The following is an 18,951-nucleotide window of genomic DNA, read 5'->3' as shown; positions in this document are numbered from 1 at the left end:
GGAAAAATCCCACTGTTTATTATAAGGAACTCACTGAGGCCGCTTCATCGGCCGTGATGACCTTAGCTGATATTGAATTATTTTTCGGGTTGTTGGTACCTGTCAACGTGGGTTTTTTCCAAGAGGGTTGGGAGTAGGACGGGGAGGAGGTCCAGCTGTTACTTTGGGACCAAACCAATGTGCTTATTGTAAACAGGAAGGGCATTGGCGAGTGCAGTGTCCTTTCCTCTTAGCACAAAATGCAACTGTGAGAGGCAGAGGGAGAGGACGAGGAGGAGTTGATCGAAGTGACATGAAAAGAGAAGAAGTGACACGAGATGAGGCAGGGGGGAATTATTTTGATAAAACAAGAGGGAGACAGTACTATAACGGAGATTGTGGAACAGGAGGGTCAGATGGGTATTATTACGCATAGGACAGCCACGGACAGAGCAGGGGCCGAGTGGCAGTACCCGTCGATCAGAGAGGGCCTTACGTTAAAGGACAACTAATGAGAACTGTTGAGGATTTTCTAGTAGACACGGGTGCAATGGATAGTTTGGTTGCTCGTTCACTGGTCCCAGGGGCTGCTCTGTCCAGGCAAAATAATATTTCAGTCGGGTTTTCTGGAATCCTGGTAGTAAGCCCCATTTCTAAGCCCCTCCCGCTTACCATAGGTCCAGTCACGGTGGATTTCCCATTTTTGTGGACTTCACATTGTGGGGAAAATTTATTGTGGTTGGACCTGCTAAAGAAATTGCATGCAAAGATATTTTGCTCTCCCGCTGGAGTGTATATAACTATTCAATCGCCTGACCAGCACATTCTGCAGAGTTTTGCTAAGAATGAACCCCATCCTCCTGAGTTGGCTGTCATTCCATCCACATTATGGGCGACAGCCCACAGGTGATACTGCCTCATCCGCCGGTCTCTATTACTTTAAAACTGAATGTTCGTTTGCCCCGTATTCCACAATACAAGATCTCACCTGTTGGTGAGCAGGCATTGTTGACGATCATACAGGACCTCATTGACAAGGGTGTAGTAGAAAAAACGGTTTCCAATATTTGTAACAGCCCTATATTACCAATTTTGAAAAGGGCCCCAACAGGAAGTGGCCCTGATTATGCTGACACTTATCGCTTTGTAATTGACCTGTGCGAAGTCAATAAAGTGGTAGTTCCCCAAAATCCTGTGGTTTCAGATATTACCACCATTCTTACCATGATTCCCCCAACAGCTAAGTTTTTCTCCATTATAGACCTGAAGAAGGCTTTCTTTAGCATTCCAATACATCCTGATAGGCGTCATATCTTCGGCTTCTCATTAGCTGGACACAGCTTTAGATTTTGTCGCGCCCCTCAAGGCTTTACGGAGAGTCCTAGTATTTACAGTCAAGCTTAGAAAGTACTTTTAGACGAACTGACCTTGCCCCCACAGAACGTTCTCCTCCAATATGTGGACAATTTGCTGGTGGCATCAGACACAGAGGAAGGTTGCAGGAAAGCCACAGTTAAATTATTGTTGCATTTAGCGGCTCATGGTAATAAAGTGTCTCTTTCGAAGTTTCGATATTGTCGACAGGAGGTGACCTATCTCGGTCATCTACTGTCGAAAGAGGGGAGGAAACTAACTCCTGAACGTGTGTCTACTATTTTTAACATGCCTGTCCCTCGTACTCAATGTGATGTTCGTGCATTTCCGGGCAAAACCTCTTACTGTTGAAAGTGGATTTCTAATTTTTCCCTTCTTACTAAACCTCTTTTGTATCTAACCACTAAGGATGTGCATGAACCTTTACCTTGGACTGATGAGTGTCAGGAGGCTTTTGATTCTCTGGAAACTGCTCTCTGTTCGGCCCCTGTTTTAGGGACTCCTGACTACCGAAAGCCTTTTGTGCTCAACGTGCACGAGGTGGACGGTTGCTCGTTTTCTGTGTTAACACAAGGATTTGGTGATAAGCAAAGGCCTTGTGCTTACTTTTTGGCAGTATTGGATTATGTTGCCAGAGCACTTCCTAGCTGTTTGAAGGCTACTGCTGCAGTGGAGGTGGCCATCCAACAGTGGAAAAGACTTGTTTTAAATTCTGACCTCACAGTGATGGTACCGCACGCTGTGGACACCCTGTTGAATAAAACTAAGACCCAGCACCTTGCAAGTGCATGACTTATTGGATATGAATTAACTTTATTTGCTTCCCATATCACTATCAAAAGGTGTGCCACTCTGAATCCAGCCACGTTACTACCCCTCCCTGCGGATGAACCAAATAATGACGTACACAATTGTATATTTCGGACTGAGGAAGAAACGAAGGGACGGGTGGACCTCACAGACACGCCCCTATCTGAACCCCAAGGGGAGTTGTATGTGCATGGCTCCTGTTTCAAGTTACCAGATGGCACAACGACAGCTGCCTATGCAATCACTACTCTTTGCACCATAGTTGAGGCTTCTCGAGTTCCCTATCATTCTGTGCAAGCAGCTAAACTAATAGCGCTGCTGTGAGCCTGTGAGTACAGTGAAGGATTGGAGGTAGACATTTATACAGATTTCCAATACGCCTTTAGCGTGGCTCATAGCTTTGGAAAACTGTGGGCAGAATGGGGATTTCTCACCTCACACGGCCGGCAAATACAATATGGCCCTTTGATCTTAAGGTTGCTAACTGCTCTGACACTGCCTCTAAAGGTTGCAATTGTGAAATGTAGTGCACACAAGGCAATAGTGGATACTGTAGGAGAGGGGAATGCTTTTGCTGATCAAACAACCAAGGAGACAGCTAGATCTAAAGTGTCTCCTATGTATGTAAGCTCGGCTAGATGGGTTGAGGAGTCTGATATGTTTGATAACACCAAGGAAAGTGTCCGAGAGATACAGAAAGAATCTACCCCTGCTGAACTTTTCCATTGGGAAAATGCGGTGGGGAGGTTGGATGACAATGGTTGTTGGATTGACTTAAGTGAGAAACAATGGTGGATGCTTCCCAATGCATTCGTTAATGCTGTAGTAGTTATGGCTCATGGAACAGTGCATGCTGAAACACAGGGTATTTGCACTTTGTTAGACCCAGTTTGAAATAACCCTAATATTGCCCAAACTGAGACTCATTTAGTTCAACATTCATGGTTTGCTTATGACATAACCCGGGAGGGCAGGAATATGTCTTTAGTGGAATTTTTGCACCCCCCTCCTTACCTTTTGAAGTACTCCAGATGGACTACATACAGTTAGAAAGAGTGTATAATTTGAAATATTTTCTGGTGGTGGTCTGTGCTTTTAGTAAATGGGTGGAAGCCTATCCCACTAAGAAAAACACCGCCCTGGCAACAGCCAAAGCCTTGATTAAGGAGTACTTCTAAAGATACGGATTACCTAGAGTGATTTGGTCAGATAACGGGAAACACTGTAATGAGGATCTTATCAAACACATCTGTAATGGATTACACATCAAACAGAAATTTCATGCTTCTAGGCATCCCCAGTCTGCAGGGTTGGTTGAAAAATACAATGGGAGTTTGAAATTGATGATGGAGAAAATTCAGGAAAGCACTGGGTTAAAGTGGCCCAACGCTTTGCCTTTAGCTTTAATGTCTTTGCGGGTCACCCCTCATTCCCGGTCAGGATTGTCACCCTATGAGGTCATTTTTGGGCAGCCAGCCAATGTATGGGGCGTTTCACGACTAAGGGTGGGCGTAGTTCACGAAGTAGCGTTACGCGAAGCTACGCGAAGTGCACTACGTGAGCTGCGTAGTAGCATGTTCGCACTGTGCAAGATGCGTTTTCAATGATTGCACAGTGCGGACAAGCATCCAGCACTGTGCAATCATTGAAAACCGCATCTTGCACAGTGCGAGCTGTAGTTTTCTGCTGCTCGAGTAGATTTTTACTCGAGCAGCAGCTTTCTCAATGTGAACTGGTAGTTTCTCATTGCGATCAGTCGTGATCAACCACTCACAATGAGAAACTTGACCTCCCCGCGTTGAGAATCTTGCCGGGATGTCATTTTGCTTGCTGGCCGTCGTGAACATGACGTTGAGGACCGCGAACAAGCAAAAAATGACAACTGCACTACGCGTGTTCGCACTGTGCTATGTGCAGCTCGCGTAGTGCGAAGTTGCGCAAACTTCGCAAACTATGCGAGCGTAGCGTAGTGCTTCGCCGAGGGTTATTCACGACCAAGCAACTTTCGAGAAATTGACTTCCCAATGATGACAGATTATTTGTACACTTTGACTATAGATCTTCGTTCTATCCATCAACAGGTGTCAGATACACTGCAGCCCCTGCCGGAGGGTCCCGGACATTGTCTGGAGCCTGGCCAATGTGTGATGGTGAGAAATTATCAGCGGAAATCTAGTCTGGAGCCCAGGTGGACCGAACACGTACAAATTCTACTGGCTACTCGGACAACGGTGAAGGTGAATGGTCAGAAAGACTGGATTCATGTTTCCCATCTGAAGAAAGTACCTTTCCCACTTCCTTTTGATCAATCAAATCCAGAAGGGATTTTGACCCAGGAGAGTGAGAGAACTCCTTGTGTTGTTCCTTTTTCGGACGCCCAAGAAATTCAGAAAAGGCAAGAGGAAGGAGCATCAGGCACAAGAGGGGTCTCATCATCAACAGTGAAATTGGCCCGATGAATCTGTTGCCCCTGTTGATACACAAGGAGTTCAGGATAAATCAGACGTCACGGATGTCACTTTACCTGCTTTGTTTGTTGACGAGGAGTTACCTGGTCATGTTCGCTACAACCTGCGACCCAGAAAACAGTGCAGTACCCCCGATGTACACAGTAGGAGATAGGGAGAGACTTGAGTGCTAGGGCATTGTTAGATTAGTTTGGGGGTATTGAGCGAGACACTGGACTGAACACATTGAGAGCCGGAACGCTCTATTGTTCTGTTCAGAAAGAAAGACTAAGAAGCTAGTGGAAGGGCCCATGTTGCAACTGTACATACAAGGTTATTGCACGGATCTGTTTTCTTTTTGATGAATGATTGGAGCCTGCCTGTGAGGCTCTAGAAGGACACAGGAAAGAAGCACCCTCTGGCAGGTTGGACTGCGGCCCTTAGTGTAGTTTGGACTTTTAGTTAAAAATGTATCCCTTTGGTCATTTTATTCCTGAGGAGGAACTCCCCCTTGCTCCTCGATATATGCCTACTTATGTACCAATGTTTTCTTCTTGGACAACACGTGTGAAAGTTGTGTTGGGAACCTCCACTCCACCGACTGAGCATTATTTCCTTACATGTATTGGACTCGAACCGTGGTCATGTACCACCCCCTTTCCAACAGCCGAGTAGGCCCTATTAGTTGAGTTATACAGACAGCTGAATACATACTATTCTTTCTTGTTCTGAGACTTAAGGTCGCATCTGGTTTCAGAGGTGATAAGCCCATTCCTAGGGGCACCGTACTTGTGCTCCCAGGCACCGAAACGAAAGGGAGTGACTCCTCCTGACCCTCCCCAATAATAGCAGAAGCAGACTTCTAAATAAGCTTTGTGTGCCATATAAGGTTTTTCATTTTAACTACTGTGCCTATCAGTAATTTTCTATGTACGGTGATCTCATGTAACGCAATGAAAGTATATATGCCATGTATTGGGTGTGAATCGGCCGTCTTTTCCACGCACTGGTTGGGTGACGTTGGAGGGGCTCCTCTATAGAGTATTGGTTGTCTAATAAATGATTTACTTTTTCTTCACTGCCAACTGATTGATTATTTGGTAAGACGATAAGTGGGGGCTATTGGTAGGTATAGCTCCTTAGATTATTTTTGTAATACGTCATGTCCAGTGCCTTTGAACATTAAATTCTTCTCTGAGGAGATATTAGATGCCATCATTAATAGCCCTACTAATACAGCACATGGCCTGATGGGATTCCAGTGGATTCCCATGGATTCCCATGGACATATACAAGGAAACACAGATTTCTGGGCTCCTTTGCTAACCAATGTATGAACTCTGTAAGGTGGGCATTCCATCTACTTGTCACTCCTCCACCAGTGTGCTGGTTTTTAAAAAGGGTAACACTAAGGGCCCAACGTGTTTTTGTCCAAGTTCCACTGTGGGTTCCACTGTACAAATTATTTGTAGAATAATATTGGACAGGCTGCCTCTCTTGTCCATGGAAAAGACTATTCTATCACAATTCCAGTATGGCTTTACAAAAAGTTTTAGAATTATAGAACACGGTCTTTATTTACACTTTTTAGTGTCTCAGTATAAGTTTGCCAACTCTAGTCACCTCCATCTGCCATTTATGGATCTATCATGTGTTGTTCCTTTAATTGTGTAAATACATCCAGACTTTGGGACATTTAAAGTTCCTTATATCTTGAGGAGGACTGAGTCATCTTTTTGTGATGCCTTCAATTTGATCTGGGAAAGACAAGGAGGTGATAGACAGAGCACTGAAACATTTCAGACACTTATCCCCAGCTCACCTCGCCACCCCAGTTCAGACATAGCTATATGCAAATCAGTCTTGATCCTGTGCCTCATGGGAACATTCCAGCCTGAACTACCAAGCCATGTTTTCCCTGGACAGGAAACAAGCATCCTTGTACAGGTTTCAAGCTAACACCCCTCATCAGCCAGGCTAGCTTGAGTGCGGTGGTGAAGTTAGCTAGGGAGTCATGTCTGGGCATACCCTGCCAACTTAGGGCGAACAAAGCAAACACAAGTAGATGATGGACGGAGCACTGAAACTTTTCATACACTCACCCCCAGTCACGGATCTGGGTTGAATCCATCAATAATCTTTAGCTAACTTCGCCACCCCAGTTCAGACATAGCTATATGCAAATCAGTCTTAACCCTGTGCCTCATACGAACAGTCCAGCCCGAATTGCCAAGCCGTGTTTTCCCTGGCCCGGGAAAGAGCATTCAGGGGCCTATTTCGGGGTAACAGCCCTCATCAGCCATGCTACCTTGAGTCCAGTGGCAAAGTCAGCAAGGGACTCACTTCTGGGCATACCCTGCCAACTTAGGGCAAACAAAGCAAACTCAAGGAGATGATGCAGTTCGGACTGGACTGTTCAAACAGTTCGCAGGGTCAAGACTGATTTGCATAAGGCTGGGTTCAAACTGGAAAGGCATGTGGAGCAAAAAACAATGGATTTAGGCCCAGATCTCTGTGCTGCAGTGAAGTATGACATTGTTCTGCATTCTGTCCATCATTTGTTGTTTTTGCATTTATCACCCCAAGTGGGACAGGTATGCCCTGATGTGGGTCCTGTGCTTTCCATGCCAATGGAGTCAAGCTACCCTGGCTGATGAGGGGTGAAACAACAAAACCAGTCCTAGGATGCTTGATTCCAGTCCAGGAAGGACCTGGCCTGGCAGTTCAGGCTGGACTATTCCCATTGGGTGCAGGTTCAAGACTGATTTGTATATATCTGGGTTCAAACTAACTGGAAAGGCATGGGAATCAAAACAATAATGGATTTAGGCCCAGATCTCTGTGCAGGGTGAATTTATGACATTGTTCTGCCTCCTGCCCTTCAATTTTTATTTTTGCATTTGTGTTCCCAAGTGGGGCGGGTATGCCCAGACCTAGGTCCTGTGTTCTCCATACCACTTGAGTCAAGCTGTCCTGGCTGAAGAGGGGTGAGACCCCAAAACCGGTCCTAGGATGTTTGATTCCAGTCCAGGGAGGACCTGGCCTGTCAGTTCAGGCTAGACTGTTCCCAATGGGCGCTGGGTCAAGACTGATTTGCATATGGCTGAGTTTAAACTAGAAAGGCATGGGGAGCAAAAACACAATGGATTTAGGCCCAGATCTCTGTTCTGGTGCAAATGTATGACATTGTTCTGCATTCTGTTCATCAATTGTTGTATTTGCATTCAATTGGACCTGTTCACTTCTGTAAGGTATGAGCATGGAGGAGAGTGTTCTGCTCCCATTTCTGGTTAAACGAGGGGCCCGTCAGGGTGTGTCCTGGTACTGATTATGTTTTTAGTTCATATAAATGGTCTGGAAACTGTTTTAGTGAAATCAGAGGTGGATGGTCTGCCGGACATTATAAAATCTCTCCCCCACCCCTATATGGAAATGATGCTGTGCTGGTTGCCAGGGCGGCTAATAGCCCGATTTTTGCCTTCCACTTTTTTCCAGGTCGTGAAGCAGTTACATTTGGAAACTAACTAGACAAAAACTCTGTGGTCCTAAAAATACTAAAACCCTCTATATCAATATTGGGTGGAGGACCATTGAAAATGTTACCCGGTTTCCTTATTTTGGCATAATGTATAATAGTGTGTGCTCTAGGACGCTGTGTGTTAACGACTTGTAAATCGCTTTTTGCATGCGGTTAGTTCAATATTTTTTCGTGCCTCCTTCATAGGGAAACATGTATTACACTTTATTTGAAATCTATAGGAGGAAGTGTCTACCCAAATGGTGACATGAAGCAGGTATATGGGGCTACAGGGATGTGGCTAGTATCCAAACTGAAGAAAATAGATTGTGTCGCCATTTATTCAGGGTCCCTTTATCAACATCTTACCTACCCATCAGAAACTGGGCCTAGAGTATAATGATGATCAGATTAGCCTTGCTCTCCTGATGTTGTGGTGCTCAATCTTGTACAAGGAGGAAGCTAGTTTTAACAGGGAAATCATTTTGGACTGCCTATCCTGTTCTTATTTGAATAGGTATTCCCTGGCCTAAATATATTAGGGAGACAATTGTTGCCCTAGGTTACTCTACAATTTATGAGAAACCATGAGATATACATTTGCAAAAAGGATAGTGGGTGGATTAGGGAGTGTTGTATCTCCCTCAGAAGGGCCCAGAAGGAGGGGAGAGAATTATTGAAACCTTCAATTAGGGATTATTGTCTCTTACAAACCACGCTGGGGGTGGCAGTTTATTTGAGTCTGGTCCCAGGCTCTAGGGAACATATGTTGTTATTCCAGTTTAAGTTAGGCTCAAAGAAGTGACTACTGTGTTTCCCACAAGGTCAAATTGCTTCTTCTGATCTTTGCACATGCCCTTGTGACATGATGTCTCCCCAGACCCTGTTACAATTTGTCTTTTTTTGCTAATTTTACCTCCCTTTTAATAAACACAATTTATTGCCTGTGCTACAGAAATATAATTTTAGCAAGTGCAGAGTGGCATTGTTATATTCACATCAACTAGAATGTCCAGATGTAGAGCAGGATGCACGAAAGACAAGGGTTTATTTAGCTGTGATAGGAAGTGGCGGCAACATAAAGTATGCGTATGTTTTTTCTCAAACCAAGTAAAACGGTGCAACAGGTAAGGGAGAACCCCTGAAACCCCCTTAGAGATAGACCACAGGTCATACAAATACATTACAGCAAGCCTGTGCACACGTACAAATTGTGAAAATCTCATTTGTATGTTTGATCTGGTCACAAGAAGAATATGGAATAGCACATGAATACTGTGGCAACAAAAACAGGTAATCGTGAGTTGTCATTTTTCTTTCTTAATTCCCAAATGGTTGCCCTGCAAACACTTGTTTTTGTTTGGGGAGGTACCCCACAGCTTCTTCAGGGCTTCAGGCAAAGCAAGATGAACTGGCACTCTCTCTGCCGGTTGTACTTCAATCCCGGCTAGTGTAAAGAAGGTAGATATTTCTAATGTAGGCAGTCCTGGTTAGGGTCATCAAGCTGGGAGTTAGGAATTGCAGCTGAACATGATGTACTTGAGTCCTGTTAATTTAACATGCTGTGGAGATTATAGCGCCTCTTAATGGACAGGAAAATCAGATCCCGAATACAGATACCTGTGATAGCGAGTAAGACCCGGGTCACCAAGGAACCGCCGAATGGCGTGAGGAGCAGGTATCGTGGTTCCTAAGGTATGCACCAGTGGTGTGGTTCTCCAACCTTCTGCATTCCACAAGGTTTCTTCAGGTTCCACTGGGAAGGCTCCTTCGTCTTTAAAATTGTAACCTGCTAGTTACACCTTGATTTGTACGGAGAACGCAGTTGTGTTCTCACACTGCAACCGTCCTCCGTGGGGCTCCTAGATACTCACCATGGGTGGTTCCTTGGTTCCCTCTCACTTCTACGGACTCTGACTATTTTCTTGACTTGAGTCATGATTCACATACCACTATTTTAGTGTATGGTTTGGTCCCCTCTAGTGGACACTGTGTATTCTGTGCTACTTACCTGTTTCTTTGTAAAGTATTGTGTGATCTGTCCATATCGCTGACTAGGAGATATCAGTATATGTTAGTGAGTGTCTTATAGTAAATAGGTATTTCATAAATACACAGTGTGGTTTTCTTTTTCACTTAATCTATAATTATAAGATTGTGTTTTGGTAAAACAAGCTGCTTTACACTCCTTCTGGACTAAGCATGAAGGCTGCTTTCCATAGCTACCACTTAGAGAGCTTTCTAAGGTTGTCTAAGACCACTAAAAATCCCCATAAGAGGGGGCGTGGCCAGCAGCCGACGATGGTGGCAGCCTAGAGGGAGAGCTCCGCAGCTGAAGCGGCCTCCAACGAAATCCGTCTAACTATCCGACACATTTATGTCCCAGGCGGGAAGGTACTGAGGTCCAGGACCGGGCGGCAGAGGTACGGCCAAGCGGAAAGAAAATCCGTGACCGGGGAGCCGAGATATCACTGGCCCCGAGTCGGCCCTTGAAGGGAGCCCAAGCCGGAGACTGACCTAGACGACGGAGCCGGCAGGAAGTGAGCCGCTCCGGGCGGAGGGCCGCCGGAAGCACCCGCCAGCGACACCGGCGGAGAGAGAGACTCCCCGACTTCTTGCGGGTCTATCCAGGCGAAGAAGCCCCGAGCGGGACCCCGGGGGCCCCCGCGCTGAGTGACGGGAAGCGGATCCGGCGAACGGAGGAACCGAGCACGGACGTGCGGAGGGAATGAACCTGCGACAGCACCCGCCATCTTAAGGACCCGGCCGGATCCCTGCACACAGCCGATCTGGTGCGGACATCGCCAGGAAAGAGCAGGTACCGTCGCGGCACGGCAAAGCGCCACCCGACTCAGTGACCCACGACTCCGGTCCCCCTCCCCCGCGGTGTGGGGGCGCACTACACACGGTGAAACTAAACGTGACGCTCTATCCCCGGAGTAGCCACAGCAATTGCGATAGGGGACTGGGCCAAAGGAAGACACACGGGACCGGTGCAGGCAGCATACGGCGCTAAGTGACCCCCCCCCCCTCGCTGAGTGGGGGCCCCTAGGCGACACGAAGTGGAACTTTATCCCCGGGCGAGGACCGAGGTGCCGGGCAGAGAGGTGGCCACAGCAGCGGCAGCAGGGGGGAGAAGGCAAAGGTCTAAAGAGACCGACTTCGGCGCAACAGACATTGAGGGCGCACCTCCGCGACCAGCGACCCGTCGATAACTCGTGGTGGGGCAAAGCACAGCACAGCGACCGCATATAGAACTGACCAGAGGGGCCACGCGCCACCGTGAAATAAGGCAGGAGGCGAGACTGGAGGGCCATACCCTGAGCGCCACGCCCAAAGGCGCACTACGCGCAGTGTGAGTCCGGGACACTGGTAAAGCGAGGGGCTGCCCCGGAGAGGAGTGAGGGGCACGGCTCCACGATCCAAATGGCTGGCAAGGGGCCGAAGAACACCGTGACGCAGTCCCGCCTTGATCGCTTCGCATATGAGAAACCCGTCACCCCCCCGCCAGATGCCAGGTCGCAGGCGAGCAAGACAGTGGAGGCGACGGGGGGCAAGAAGGCTACCCTGGACGATGTCATGCGGGCCCTCACACAGGTACAGGCCACGGTGGGGTCAATCTCAGCCGAAATCACGCTGATTAGGGCAGACTTCCACAAGCTGACGGAGAAAGTGAACACGATGGACATCGTAACAAAAGCCCTGGTGGAAGATGTGTCGGAACTACAGGTTAATATGGAACGTCTTTCAAAAGAGAACAGGGAGCTGAGAGACAAGCTCGACGATCAGGAAGGACGCTCGAGACGGAACAACATCCGTATAATAGGTGTGCCAGAATCGGAAGACACGAGATCAATGGACCTCTATGTGGAGAACCTAATCAAACAGCACCTCCGACCGAAGGGACTCTCCAATTTTTTCACGGTGGAGAGGGCGCACAGAGTCCCTGGAGGGCGCCGACAAACGGGTGCCAACCCCAGGCCGATCATAGCACGACTCTTTAATTTTAGGGATCGGGATGCTATCTTGCAGGCGGCAAGAACCTCACCCCCCGTTAAGATTCAAAACGCCACGCTAGCATTTTTTCCGGACTACACGGCGGAGGTCGCGAGGAGAAGGAGAACCTTTTTCGAGGTCAAAAAAGAACTGAGAGCCAGAGAGATCCCTTATTCAATGCTTTTCCCAGCAAAACTTCGGATTGTGGCCGACAATAAGACTTGGTTTTTCGACACCCCGGAGGTGGCACGGGAATGGCTGGAGGGTTGGCGGACGGCAGGCCACCCCCGTCGCTCCAACAGACAAGCCAAAAACCGTAATGGAGGATCACAGCAGGGCCTGCAATCGAACGGTGCCGAGGCGGAGCCACTTTCGCCATTGTCAGAAACTCAAGAGGGGGGCGACGACGGAGAACAGTGATCCACGGGTACTGTCCATTTGAACTGCAAATACCGCGGCCCGAGAATGCCGCCTTGGACACTGGACTGAGGGCCTCCGCGGCAAGGGAGGGGGCCGCCGACTTCGGAGCATCCTTCACCCCAGCGAGCAAGTACTATGTTATGGGTTGGGTTCAAGCACTCTGCCAAGTTGGGGGGGCGGGCAGTTATGAGTCCGTGGAGCAGGGGGGCAGGGAGGGGGGGAGTTGGGGGTAGGACGGGGTTATGGTTTTTAGTTTATACACGGGGTCAAGATTGCTACAAAGGGGCACATGCACACAGAACGAGAGTGTCAGGATGCTGCACGCAGAGTCACTACACGGATCTCCTGGTCCTCCATACGCATGACTTAGTCCGCATACACGTACACGATGGGGGAGGGCACTGATGTAGGGCGGGCAGCCCCGTTGAGCCTCATGTCCTGGAACGTGAGGGGTCTGGGCGACAAGATTAAGAGAGGGCTGGTTCTGCAAAGTATAAAACGGTTGAGTCCTGCCCTGGTCCTACTACAAGAAACACACCTCACAGGCACGGCCACAAAGGCCCTAGACAGGAAGGGCTATAGTATGGTGGCCCACTCTGAATTCACGAAGGGGTCCCGGGGCACCGGGATACTAATTCACCGCTCGTCCAAGTTTATACTCCAATCAGTGACAGTGGACACACAGGGCCGCTTCGCAGCGGTACATGGACAATGGGAGGGAAACCCACTTAACATAGTATCAGTATACATCCCACCGGCACTACACACTGTGGCCTTCACGGACCTAGGTAAATTCCTACTAGACCTTCCGGAGGGGGCCCTTGTACTGGGCGGGGATTTTAACGCAGTGGCTCAAGACTCCCTAGATCGATACCCAGCGCGCACGCAAACACCGGCACACTCCAAATTGCAGGACTTCATGGAAGCACAGGGTTTAGTGGACATATGGAGGCGACTCCACCCAATAGACCGGCAATACACGTACTACTCGGCAGTTCACGACAGCCTGTCGCGGATCGATCATTTCATGTCGTTAGAGGGGGGTCTCCTCACCTTCACTGACTCTCAGATTAGACCGCGAGGGGTCTCCGACCACTCCCCGCTGACACTGACTCTCTCCAGTCTGGAACGGACACGTGGGCGTATCTTCCCTATATACCCGGGGTACCTCGGGGAGCCTGGCATAGCCAAGGCCTTGAAAAGAACTACACGATCCTACCTCAATGAGAATACAGGTTCAGTGGAATCACCTACGGTCCTATGGGAGGCCTACAAAACGGTACTCCGCGGGCAGGCGATCTCGGTAATAGCGCAGCACAAACGCACACGGCGTCAGGAACTGACAGATCTGGAGGGTCAACTTGACAAGGCAACACAGGACCACGAAGGGAACCCAACTGGAGACACACAACACGCGCTCCGACTGGCCCAACAGCGCCACACCGACTTTCTGCGCCGCAGAGTGAGGGAACATATGTCAGCAACTACGAGCAGGGTATATGACGTGGGCGACAAAGCGGGGAGGCTCCTGGCATGGTTGGAGAAAGCGCGAGGAGGTCAGAGGGCCATACTCCGGCTGAGAGACTCTAATGGAGAGTTGCACTCTAGTCCGGCAAGCATAGTGGAACTCCTGGCAAACCACTTCCACTCCGTGTACACCCCTGAGTATGAGGTTACACGGGAGATGACAGAGAGCTCGCTGACAGGAGTGCCGACTCGCACTCTTACCCCCGACCAACGTGAAGAGCTCGACTCCGACCTGACGGCGAAAGAAATACAGACTGCCATAACGGCACTCCACCCGGGGAAAGCGCTAGGTCCTAATGGTGTGCCGATAGAGTGGTACAAAATTATGTCCGAGACGCTGTCCACGCCATTGCTTGATATGTTCCAGGAGTGTCGGGAACAAGGGCGTCTGCCTCCTGACCAACGTACGGCCACGATTGTCGCGATTCCCAAGCCCGGCAAACCCCCTGAGGACTGCGGGTCGTACCGCCCGATCTCCCTCCTTAACGCTGAAAGCAAGATCCTGGCGAAACTATTGGCCACCAGGCTCCTGCCTCACCTGACGCATTTAATACACCCGGACCAGTCGGGCTTCATGCCGCACCGGAGTACGGCGCTGAACCTACGACGGCTGCACGGGGTGCTGGCCCGAGCCCCGCGGCTGGAAGAACCAGCGGCGGTACTGTCACTAGATGCCAAAATGGCGTTTGACATGGTGGAGTGGCGCTATCTCTTTGCGGTTCTGGAGCACATGGGTATTGGCCCGACGTTTATATCGTGGGTCAGACTACTGTATACAGAACCAGTGGCGAGGGTAACCGCAAATGGCCACATATCTAGGGAATTCTCGCTGGCGCGGGGTACGAGGCAGGGATGCCCACTCTCGCCACTGCTGTTCGCCCTAGTATTGGAACCATTGGCCACAGTTATTAGAACCACCCGGCTGCTGAAGGGCGTACAATGGGGGGGCGGTTGGGAGGATAGAGTCTCCCTATACGCCGACGACATGCTCGTCTACCTCATGGACCTTTCGAACAGCATCCCGGTCCTACTGGCACTGTGCGAAACCCACGGTACAGCCTCAGGATACAAACTTAACTGGGCCAAGTCCATAATCTTCATGGTGCAGGGTGACCTGCCTGCGTTGCCTGAGGATTGCCAATTGCTCGTAGAACACATCTCCTTTAAATACCTAGGGATCTGGATCACGAGGGACCACTCAACCTTTCTGGACCTGAATCTCAAACCCCAGCTGGACAGGCTGAAAGCGGATGTGCGTCACTGGAAAAATCTTCCCTTAACATTATTAGGTAGAGCGGCGCTCTTCAAAATGATGGCGCTGCCCCGCTTCCTCTATGTCCTGGAAAACACACCGGCGATGGTCCCCGTATCACTTTTCCGCCACGTGGCGGCACAATTATCCGGCCTCCTGTGGGGTGACAAACCGGCGAGGGTAGCACAATTGAAACTGACCAGGGACTGGTACAGTGGGGGAATAGCCCTCCCCAACCTCGAATTGTATTACTGGGCCGCTCACCTCAAGGTGATTAACCAATGGGTCCACGCGGCACACGACGACCCGGCGTACGAGGCGGATAGGCACCAGCTGGGCGCATCCACCCTTCTGGCCCCACTTTACAACAAAGGACTAGTGAGAAAGTTAGAGGGGCCTACCAAGCACACAGTAGCCATCTGGCACAAGGCGCAGAGGCGGCTGGCATGGGAGGGAGTGATCACTAACCTCACGCCACTGTGGGACTCCAAGGCCCTCGGCAACCTGCGCAGTTCAAAAGGGTTTGATCAATGGGATACCATTGGGATTTCCACGGTGGGCGACTTATGGACAAGGGATGGAGTGCTCTCCTTTGCGACCCTGAGGGAGCAATATAGCCTAGAAGTGACCGAAACATACAGGTACATACAAATCAGGCACGCGCTCTTGTCGGTGCTGGAACCAGGGGTGACGCTTCCGGAATCGGCCCCGTTAGAGGACCGATTGCTTACGGATTACATGGAGTCTAGTGCAACCTCCCTCACCTACCGCAAACTGATGAACAACCTACCGAATCCCCTTGCAAGGCTGAAGGAACACTGGGAGGATGAGCTAGGAGACCTGGATGAGGCGGACTGGAACGCAGCCCTGGCATCACCCAGGGAGGCGGGCATTTCCACCCGATTCCGGCTGGTCCAACTCAAAGTACTACATAGGGTCTACTACACCCGCACTACATTACACAAAATACACAGAGCAGACCACCCGTATTGCTTGAGAGAATGTGGAGGGGAGGGTACACTGTTCCACACTATATGGACCTGCCCAATTATACAGGAGTACTGGAGGCGTGTCACACGCACAATAAGTCAAACCCTCCAGAGCCCATTCACACCTGACCCCAGAATTTGTCTCCTAAATGTTTGGGGCCCGACAGACTTATCATTGACCGCAAAGGGCTGGGTGATCATTGGCATAATGCTGGCAAAGCGTGATATCGCGAAAAACTGGGGGGCGCTAGAGGCACCGACGCTGGCACAATGGTGCAGGAACATGGACGTGCTCATGGTGACGGAGAGGGCAGTGTATCGGCAGCGACATAATCCACGTAAATGGAACAAAATTTGGACACCGTGGAACACCTACAGGGGGGACATTTGTGAGCCTTTGCCTGAGGAGGAGGAAGGGGATAGCTCGGGGGATGAGGAGGATCTGGAGTGATGAAGGGGGGAGGAGGAGGGCCCAGATATTCAACATGGCCCCGGGTCATAGGGGACGTAACTGGAAGCATGAAGGAAGCTATCAGAGACTGTGTTGAGGGCTGATGGACATCTAGAAGCACACTACTGCCGACATAGACTACAGTTCGAGATCAATCACTGCAACCCTTAAAGTAGCAAGTTATATGTTGGGGGGGGGGGTAAAATTAAAAAAGTTGCTCTATTACTAGTGGGCAGCTGAATGTTGACGCTGCCCTACGGACCGTTTGACTGTCGCTGTATAACATGTGGTAGCAACAACAAAAATAAAATGAAAAAAAAAAATCCCCATAAGGGTGCCGGGATCAGTGCAAGGTGTTGACTTACATAAGTGAACCTAATATACTGAGGCAGCCTCTCACACAAAACCCCAGTGGGAAAGGACAAGTTGCTTTGCCACACGTAGCACTAAGGTTATTGCACACCCCGTGGCAGATTTGAAGGGATGTGTCAGGGGGTTTGAAAGTTTCAGTACGTTGTAGCTATGGAATCTGGGGAGGTCAGTGTCATACATTTCATCCACAGCTGCTAACACCTCCATTCAAAAGGAGCTTATTATGGGGCATTGCCAAAGAATATGTGTAAGGGTGCCAGTCTAGCCACAACGCCACCAACAGCTATTGTCTCTGCCCAACTTCCAAAGGGTGACCCTGGGCATTGTAAAGTACCAATAATTCACAATTTTAAGAAACATTTCTTTGCTGTAGGCATTACAAGCAGAAGTGCGGTCTCAGTGTAGAGTATCACCCCATCATTTAGTGCAAGTAGTAGTAGGATTTTATTGTTTAGATTAATTAAAACCATTACAAAAAAGAAAAAAAACAAATACAAATCAAACACAATAACTAATTGAACATAAAGGGATACAGTGCAAAGATAAAAGTTGACCATAGATGATTAACTTTTTTCAGTTAGGGATTATGGTGCTGCCAATAATAAAGTGCAATGTGCTTACAAAGCAGAAGCTAAAATGCAATTTGCTAGCAGCAAATGTTCAATGACAGATACAGTAGTAAAAAAAAGAAAATGCAAAAGAACATATTACAGAATGTCTATAACTGTCATATTGCAAAATCAATGCTAAAGTTACTTATGCTATCATCAAAAAAAGTGAACAGTGCATTCAGTGCAATTGGTTAGCAGCAAATGTTCAAGGGCAAAAAAGTGAACAGTGCATTAGGTGCAATAGGCTAGCAACAAATATTCAATGGCAGTAAGCAACAGAGCAAAAGAACAGTATCACAAATATCTAAAACTAAAACCAACTAAAATACCCTAGTAGGACAGAATCAATACTCAAGTGACTTGTGCTATCAGCTAAAACGTGAAAGATACAATAAATCTTTCACTGGCAAAGCTAAGGTGCCTTGTGCTAACAGCATGGAATTATTATTTAATTTTTAAAACAGTCTATAGTGGATGGCAACTTTTCGGAGATAAAGTGCACATACGCCATTCAATAAAAATAGTAAACATACTACAAAACCACCACAATACACAACCCCCCACAACCCATTCCCCGAAGAAACTGGAACAAAATCACCACCGACCAACTCATCACATCGCTCAACCAAAACCCCCCCACCCTCTCATCGGACCCAAACGAAGCTGCCACCAAACTCAAACAATGGATTACTCACAGCGCTGACAAATTAGCACCTCTGAAAAACCACCAAACCAAACAGGGTAGTAAAAAGGCCCCTTGGTTCAACGACGACCTTAAAAAATCCAAGAAACTTTGCCGTACTCTCGAGAAAAAATGGAGAAAAAACCCAACCACTGACTACCTGGCCTCCTTCAAAGCATCCACCCGCAAACATCACCAATTGATCTGATCCACCAAGAAAGCAGCATTAAAGGATCGACTCGACAACAACGCCCTTAACAGCAAGGAACTTTTCAACATCGTAAAAGAATTTACCAACCCCACCGCAGCCTCAAACGACATTACTCCCTCCCAAGACCTCTGCGATTCGTTATCCTCTTTCGTCTACAACAAAATCGCTGACATACATAACAGCTTTGAGAACATTTCCAAAGAACAGTCCACGCCACCCGCCTCCGAACCTAAACCGCCCTCTAGCAACCTGAGCACCTGGAACCCAATCACCACTGATGACACCATCCGCCTAATGAACTCCATCCATTCAG

This window comes from Lissotriton vulgaris, chromosome 5 (assembly GCF_964263255.1).
Source record: "Lissotriton vulgaris chromosome 5, aLisVul1.2, whole genome shotgun sequence".
NCBI classification, from domain to species: domain Eukaryota; kingdom Metazoa; phylum Chordata; class Amphibia; order Caudata; family Salamandridae; genus Lissotriton; species Lissotriton vulgaris.
Note: the sequence above shows the minus strand (reverse complement) of the source record.